Source organism: Lissotriton helveticus, chromosome 4_1 (genome assembly GCF_964261635.1).
Source record: "Lissotriton helveticus chromosome 4_1, aLisHel1.1, whole genome shotgun sequence".
NCBI classification, from domain to species: domain Eukaryota; kingdom Metazoa; phylum Chordata; class Amphibia; order Caudata; family Salamandridae; genus Lissotriton; species Lissotriton helveticus.
This window is the reverse complement of record NC_136063.1, coordinates 1,873,315,102-1,873,323,210: the sequence shown is the minus strand read 5'-3', so window position 1 is coordinate 1,873,323,210 and position 8,109 is coordinate 1,873,315,102.

Below are 8,109 nucleotides of genomic sequence, written 5' to 3'. Positions count from 1 at the left end.
TGTGTTTGGAGGTTGTTAACTGAGCGGGCTTCACTTGAAGGTGGGTCATCAAGTAGGAGGATGTGTTGGTGGGCCGCCTGGAGGCAATGTTATGTAAATTTGCTGGAGGGCGCAGCATCAGTATTTACTGATATATGTAAATCACCCAATCAAAGGGCGGATATGACCAATGTAGGAACCAGAATCCTCTTTTATGGCTGGGGTGAGCCCCTGCTGCATGGCGGATCGCTGGCCTGAGAGCTCTTGACTGGCGTAGAGAATGGGGGGCCCCCTCCATGTACTTTGCAGGGGTGCCCCCTCAAGTTTCTTTACGCCAGCGTCAACCTCCCACGTCAGGGCAGGAAGAGCCCACAAATGTGTGCAGACTCTGTGCTGCGCTGACTTTCACAGCGACAGCGACAGCCATGCAGCCTCAGTTTTATATACATCAGTTTATGAAGTTCAAAGCAGCTCGTGGCAATTAAAACACACATTTTTAGAAACAACTCACCAAACTGATGCTTTTTTAGCATAACTCATTTGCTTTTGATAAAGAAACATACGAGTAAACTAATAAGTGAAATGCACTATTACTAAAAAGAAAGTCTTTCATCCATATGAAGCCGATAAAATGAGTACCATTGAGTTGGGTGACAATAAACATCAGTTATTCAGCGCCTTGAGACCCATGGGTGATAAGTGCGCTTTACAAATACACGTGTTATGTTATGTTAAAAACCGACAGTGGCTTCTTGTCGTCTTCTAACTCCTGAACCACAAGACATGGTTTCACAGCTAAAAAACATGACATAATGAACTGTCAGATCTTTTAGTATACTGCTTCGAGTCGACTCAAGTGCATGCCACGTGCCATGCCCTGCGCTCTGCTATTCATTGAAGGCCTGGACACGCGCCCACAGAGGCACTGGAGAATGCGCAGGCGCGGCTGCTCTAGATGCTCAGGCAACAAAAAAACACTTGCCAGTCAAATTCTTGAAATATCAAATCCCTTTACAAGAAAAAATATTTTACTGATTGATCCTTTTCATAATTTTTTTCTAGTATCGCCTTGTCAGACCCCAAACCCCTACTTTTAAGAAAAATTCAAAAATGCAGTAAAAATATGATTAAAAACGGCTAAATTCCAATACATCTAACTACGTTTTAACTTTAATAAATGCAGCATACAGATTATAATAACATATCAAAATTATTTTTAATCCATATCGAAGCTGGAGATACATTCTGTGCTGGGCCTGCGGATAACAGCATGAAGTGCAGTCTGGAAATCCTTGCTTTACTCCACAGGAGTACTCTGTGGCCTCTGAATTATTCATAAGAGCCGGGATGATGGCGAGAAACAGAAGACTCCTTATCAACCAAACAAGACACCCAGAAACATACATAATATATACTTATGTGTGCCCTGTAATCCTGCGTCTCCCACTGCGCTGTAAATTCTACCATTCTACCAGATTGCCCTAATAAAGCATCTGCACCCCTCAGCCGCTAAAAATATGGCTCTAACTAAATCAGTAATTCATTATTTTACTGCGTCTGCTTCATATTTTCATTCAAAAATATTTCTCAAGGTGTCCTTGGAGGAAAAAAAATGGCACCCATTCTAAAACCTATTAACTTCATTATTTAAGTGGCAGAGTAAGAAAGAACAAGGAAAACGGTTAGATTGGCATAACAATACAACTTTATACCTAGTCATATTTGTGTAGTTTTATTAGGGATACCACACATAATTTCATTATCCTATACATGGCATGAAAGAGGAACCTTGCATCCGTTTCAAACATCGGAATCTATAGTCTTTGTACAGCGAGTGGACTGTACCAATATTATATGAATATAGAGGTGTTCCATTCTGAAATAAATATTTCTCGTGATTATCGTCGTTTTATACAAGTTGGATAGCTGCCGCCGGAGGAGCGCGGCGTGAGTTTGCAGATGTTTATGCACAGTTATTTTTCTACTACACATTACAATGTAGTGCGTTCTCCTATTGTGGTTACATTTGAAGGTGAAGGAGAGGCATGGTTGGTAAGAGCAGTAGTAACAAAAGTGCCCAGATCTTATGAAACGACAATTTCTTTATTCCATCATAGTTTGAATTTAATAATTTCTGGAACTAATATGGTACTCACCAGCGAGGTTAGCAAACTACAGAATAAATAATGTCCAAACTGCAGTTCCTCGGATTTGTAAAAATTCAATATTTAGTAATTATGAATGAAAACATACATTATGTTCATATTTATATGTGTCTGAGGAAAGGTAGTTTATAGAGCTTGTTTTTATAAAAAGTAGCGACTGCATGGCTAATATGATGCACAGTTGAGTAAAAACTTACACCCAACGCCATAAAATTACACTGATTTCTGCAAAGTAGCATATTTAATTGAGTCAAAAACACTTTCGTTTATGAAAGAAGGCCTTTTAAAGAGGACTCCGGTCTTATTAATATAATTCGTCTTTTTCACAGGCTGTTCTGCAATGACTATCGGGGTGTAAGAGGTGGTACGCATGCTTGTGAAAGCTTGGTGGGATTTACAAGACTACACCAGTAATATAACTGCCAATGAATGTATATGATCATGCCAGGTACGTAAACTACACCACCTGTTTGAGATTCTGTTATATTCACCCTGTGCTCCGTGTCACTGCCCAGGTCGCGCGCTGAGCTCGTGCTGCCTGACTCGGTGACATGTCCAGTGTTCGGTCCAACGGCTGTCAGTTGCCCGTTTGGTCCCGATCTTGATGGTTGGGTTTTCCTACGTCTTTGCTCAATAAAAGACCCTAACCTACACGACGTTGGTGTGCCGCCTGTCTTCCTTTTATAACATTTTGGCGACAGCTGAAGGCGGAGGGTAACGCGAGAAAGAAAAGCCAGAGTTTAGCGGAAAAGATGACACAAGAAAGGAAACCCGACCAGAGGAAATACTCACAGAACAGAGAAAGCGGATCGAAATTAGAAACAATAACGTAAGCCTTAAGAGAAGGTATGTTGAGTGGTCGCTCACCGTGAAGGGAATTAAAATTGTAGCTGTCTTCGTACGAAGTGTGACGGAGCATTAACTGTTAGTTTTCAGCCCGTCAACGCACTCGACAGCGCCCCCATGGTGCCATTGCTCTTAAAGGGGAAATTATCAATGCAAACAGAAAGGCAGTACCAGTGAGCCCCACCACTCGGGGGAACAATTTAAAAGGGAAACACACTTAAACAAAGAAAGTGCATTTTAAACGAATACCAGCGCAATTCAGTCTACAGTGACACACTCACTTTTAAGCAAGTTCGTCACCGTATGTCACGCAACCACAAGGGAACTGCACTTTAAATAAACATATTTGTCGTTAAAGACGGCCGACTTTGGAGAAAAGCCTAATTTACAGTGACACACTCACTATAAAGTCAACCTTCTCATAGTGTGTCACGCACCTACAACATAAACGACAGTGACACACACACTTTAAATTGAGATATCACGAACCTTGCTAAATAATTTTCCTCTCTGATTTATGTTTCTATGAGATTTATGTTAAGTATATTTGTAAGTGTTAATCCTGAGTATTCACTATGAATGTGAGTAATGCCATTCAAGCCCCTGTCCCTTTCCTAAGTGCCCCAGGTGAACCATCCATGGAATGGGACGATTGGTGTGAGGCATTTGAGAATTACATCATAGCCTTGGATGGTACAAAGTTTTCTGCCATCAGGAAGAGGGCTTTGTTACTAGGTGCCTTAGGGAAGGAGGGACAAAGGGTATTTAAATACTTGCCGAACCCGCCCCTTGACATTGATGATGTTTACAAAGATGCTCTATTTAGACTATATACTAGGTTTGCTAAGCAGGAGAATGTAGTAATGCGCAGGCACAAATTTTACACTGCCCCACAAAGGGAAAATGAAACGATAGATGAATTTGTTTCTAAGCTAAGAGAACTCTCTGTGAAATGTCAGTTTGGGAACATACAGGATGAGATGATTCGGGATCAATTAATTGTGCAATGTTTTAGTAAGAAAACACAAGAAAAGTTGTGGGCAGCTAAAAACCCCACCCTCACTGAAGCAATTACTATTGCTAAAATTGCTGAAGAAAGCGATAGATGCATGAAGGAGCTTAAAAGAATACAAATGGGACACACAAGTAGTCAAGAAGTTGCAAATTTACAGGCAGATGCTTCAGAAAGCATAGGCTTAATACAAGGAAGACAAACAAATAAAGGGGGGAAACCCACAACCTCTTTTAATAGAAGTGGGATAACCAGCAAGTTTAAACAGACCACACGGTCTTGTAATAGATGTGGAAGCCCTTTTTATTTAGCTGACTCAAAGAATTGTACGGCTTTATCTAGGGATTGTTTAAAATGTGGGAAGAAAGGGCATTATGCACGAATGTGTAGAACAAATAACTCAAAAAAGGTTGCTATAGTTGATAGTGAAGCTACTGATGATGAAGCGGAGGTAATGATGATTACATCTGCTGGCAGCCTGGAATTAACAGAGGGTGCTGTCCTATCTCCGCCTAAAGCAAATTTTGAGTTGAATGGAATTGTTGTCAATTTAATGGTGGATACAGGGTCACTTTACACAATCATCCCAAAAAAATTGTATAATTTATCTTGCACCGGATCTATTTTAGTGAAATCTGACATCACTCTAAGAGGTTATCAAGGGGTGAGCATTGGTGTCCTTGGATTCTTTGAGGCCAATATTAGGTTTAAGGGGAGAGCCACTCAGGGAAAGGTTTATGTATCCCCACATGGCCCTGCAATTTTGGGATGGTTACACCAATATGAGCTTAATATAAGGGTGAACCCGAGAGCTGATCCACCTGTAATGTGTGTGGAGGGAGAAAATGTGTGCAATATAGTTTATGAGAATCTAGAAGCCATTCTTAAAAAACATGAAAACGTCTTCAATGAGAAGTTGGGGGAAGCCATTGGTTACAAACATGTTATTAAAACCAAGAAGAGTGTAGCACCTGTGAAACACACCGCAAGGAAGATACCCCTATCTGCAAGGGATGAGGTCAGAAAGATTATCAAGCAGTTATTGGAGGATGACATAATTGAACCTGTGGAGGCCACACAGTGGTTGAGTCCAGTAGTGATCACACAAAAACCGGACAAATCCTTGCGCTTCTGTGTGGACATGCGAAGCCTTAATAAAGCCGTGATAATGGATAGCTTTCCACTTCCAAACATAAATGAAATTGTCCTGAGTTTGGGTGGAGGAAAAATCTTTTCAAAGTTGGATCTCCGCAGCGCATACCACCAGATAAAGCTTCATCCGGACTCAAAGCAATTTACATCATTCATCACTCCGGAGGGGACATACCAATTCAAAAGACTTCCCTTTGGCCTCTGCTCGGCAGCAAGTGCGTTCCAAAGAATCATCACAGATGTCCTCAAAGACATTGAAAGGGTAGTATTTTTCCAGGACGATATCTTAATTCATGGTTTGAACATTGATGACCATAATGTTATTCTAGATAAAGTTCTCACTGCTCTTTCAAGGGCTGGTTTAACATTGCGAAGGGAAAAATGTGTATTTGCTGTTGAGGAAGTAGATTACCTGGGGTACCACGTGTCTGGCCTTGGCATACAACCCAAAAAAGACCTTGTAAGTGCAATATGTAATGTGTCTGAACCTGATGACAAAGACAAACTAAGGTCTTTTATGGGCATGGTTGAGTACTATGCAAAGTTCGTAAAAAACTTTGCAGGAAAGGTAGAACCCTTGCGAATCATCATGCGAAAAGGGAAAGGTTTCACTTGGGGTGCAGATCAGAGGAATGCCTTTTTGTTGATCAAACAAAACATCTTAGATGCTAACATTCTCTCAAGTTTTGTACAGTCATATCACACCATCCTCACTGTTGACGCCAGATCTGTTGGGATTGGAGCGGTCCTAACACAAAAAGGGGGTGGTAAACAAAACACTATTGCATTTGCTTTGCGTTCTCTGACTGAGACCGAAAGGAATTACTCGGTCATAGAGCGTGAAGCATTGGCGGCTGCATGGGCAACCCGGTACTTCAGAGTATATTTATGGGGAATCACGTTCACACTCAGAACAGACCACAAGCCTCTGTTGAAGGTTTTAGCCCCTGGGGGAATTAGAAATTGCTCAGGGAGGTTAGCGAGACTTGCTGTTAGTGTCCAAGAGTTCACGTGTAATGTAGAATACTTACCTGGTTGGTACAACAGTGTTGCGGACTGTTTATCCAGATTACCCGACACTAAAGAGCTGCCCAAAGAGTTAGTGACCGAGAATGTGGTCGCGTTTTTAGATGACTTAGAAAGTGATTTACCCAGTTCTATATCTAGGAGGGAATGGATCGAGGAAATGAGGAAAGATCTTGTCATGGATGGTTTAATCAAGATGTGCAAAGAAGGGGTGTCAAGGCAAAGTACGGTCTCACCTGCTCTTAGGCCTTATGTTCAGTTACAGGATGAGATTTCCTTACAGGGCGAATATATTCTTGTGCGGGGCGAAAAATATATACCTCCGGTATCCCTTAGACCCCGCATCATTGCCTTGGCGCATGAGGTTCATCTAGGCCAAACCCTTACTGGTAAACGCATCAAAGCTGACTTCTGGTGGCCAGGGGTAGATGCACAGGTGAAGAGTTGGGTTGAGCAATGCCAGCTATGCAAAGAGTCTGAAAAGAGGTTACAGGTTTGTGCAAGTAAGGATGCCATGGGAAAAATTGTTTCTGACGATAGTGTGTGGCAGAAGGTCTGCATTGACTTTATAGGTCCTTTTCATGACCTATTAGATTCTGAGAAATTCGCCTTGGTGTTGGTGGATTCAACTTCCAGGTGGGTGGAGGTTGCCTTCATGAAAAGTATCACTGCTGAGTCCACTGTCAAGGTACTTGATGAGATATTTAGACGTGAGGGAATTCCCTCCATGGTTTTAACAGACAATGGCACGCAGCTTACCTCAGCCATTATGGAGGATTATTTTGTATTTCTGGGCTTGAAACATTTGCGTACTTCGCTCTACAACCCACAAGGGAATAGACTTTGTGAGAGGATAAATAGACTTGTTAAGGGCACTATGCAACTTGCCTTAGCATCAGTCCGCTCAGTACAGAAGGAAATTAAAGAAATGCTGTGGGCATACCGCACAACGGTTCATAGCAACATGTCCGTGACACCCTTTGAGCTCATGAGGGGGAGGGCGGCGGGTACGAAACTAATTCCTACCTGGCTACATGAGAGAATAAACAAGGTGGAATGCAACGTCCCAGAAAAACGTGTCTCTACTAAAATAGCCGAAGGGGACCTAGTAAAAGTGAAACCTGGCGGTAATCAGAAGATGTTCAACAAATTTAGGGGGCCCTACCAAGTAAAGTCGGTAGTTGGCAACTACATTAAGTTGCAGAATGGCCAAACGTGGAACCTCCGCCGGGTGGCACTTTATCAGAAAAGGGTTAAGTCTGTTCCCTCAGTGCAAATCTCTAAGAATATTGTTGCTGATGGGCTTTGCAGACCTCTTCGCCGTAAGGTTACTCCTGCTTATTTAAAAGATTATGTGTAATTTTGTTTGTTTAAGGGAGGATGTGGGGTTGAATGGCCTGTTTTACCTGGTCCTGCATTCTCAAGAGAAAGAAGTATATTCAATGCTGTATTGTTTTTACTATGTGTTTCACATTATTCCTTGTAAAAGGTTGCTATAAGCTTTTGTCCAATTTGTTCTGTTGCATTCTTTTCATTCTCTGTTTGAGGAAAGGAGATGTGTTATATTCACCCTGTGCTCCGTGTCACTGCCCAGGTCGCGCGCTGAGCTCGTGCTGCCTGACTCGGTGACATGTCCAGTGTTCGGTCCAACGGCTGTCAGTTGCCCGTTTGGTCCCGATCTTGATGGTTGGGTTTTCCTACGTCTTTGCTCAATAAAAGACCCTAACCTACCCTACGTTGGTGTGCCGCCTGTCTTCCTTTTATAACAGATTCACTTGCTGAATCTACTACCCATATAAGTAGCACAGCTGATAATTCAGGTGCATGCTATTGCATAATTACGTGTTTAACTGCTGCACTTGATTAAGAACTCTATAAAAATGAATTTTACTTCATTATCAATAAACTCAACAAAAATAGACACAGATT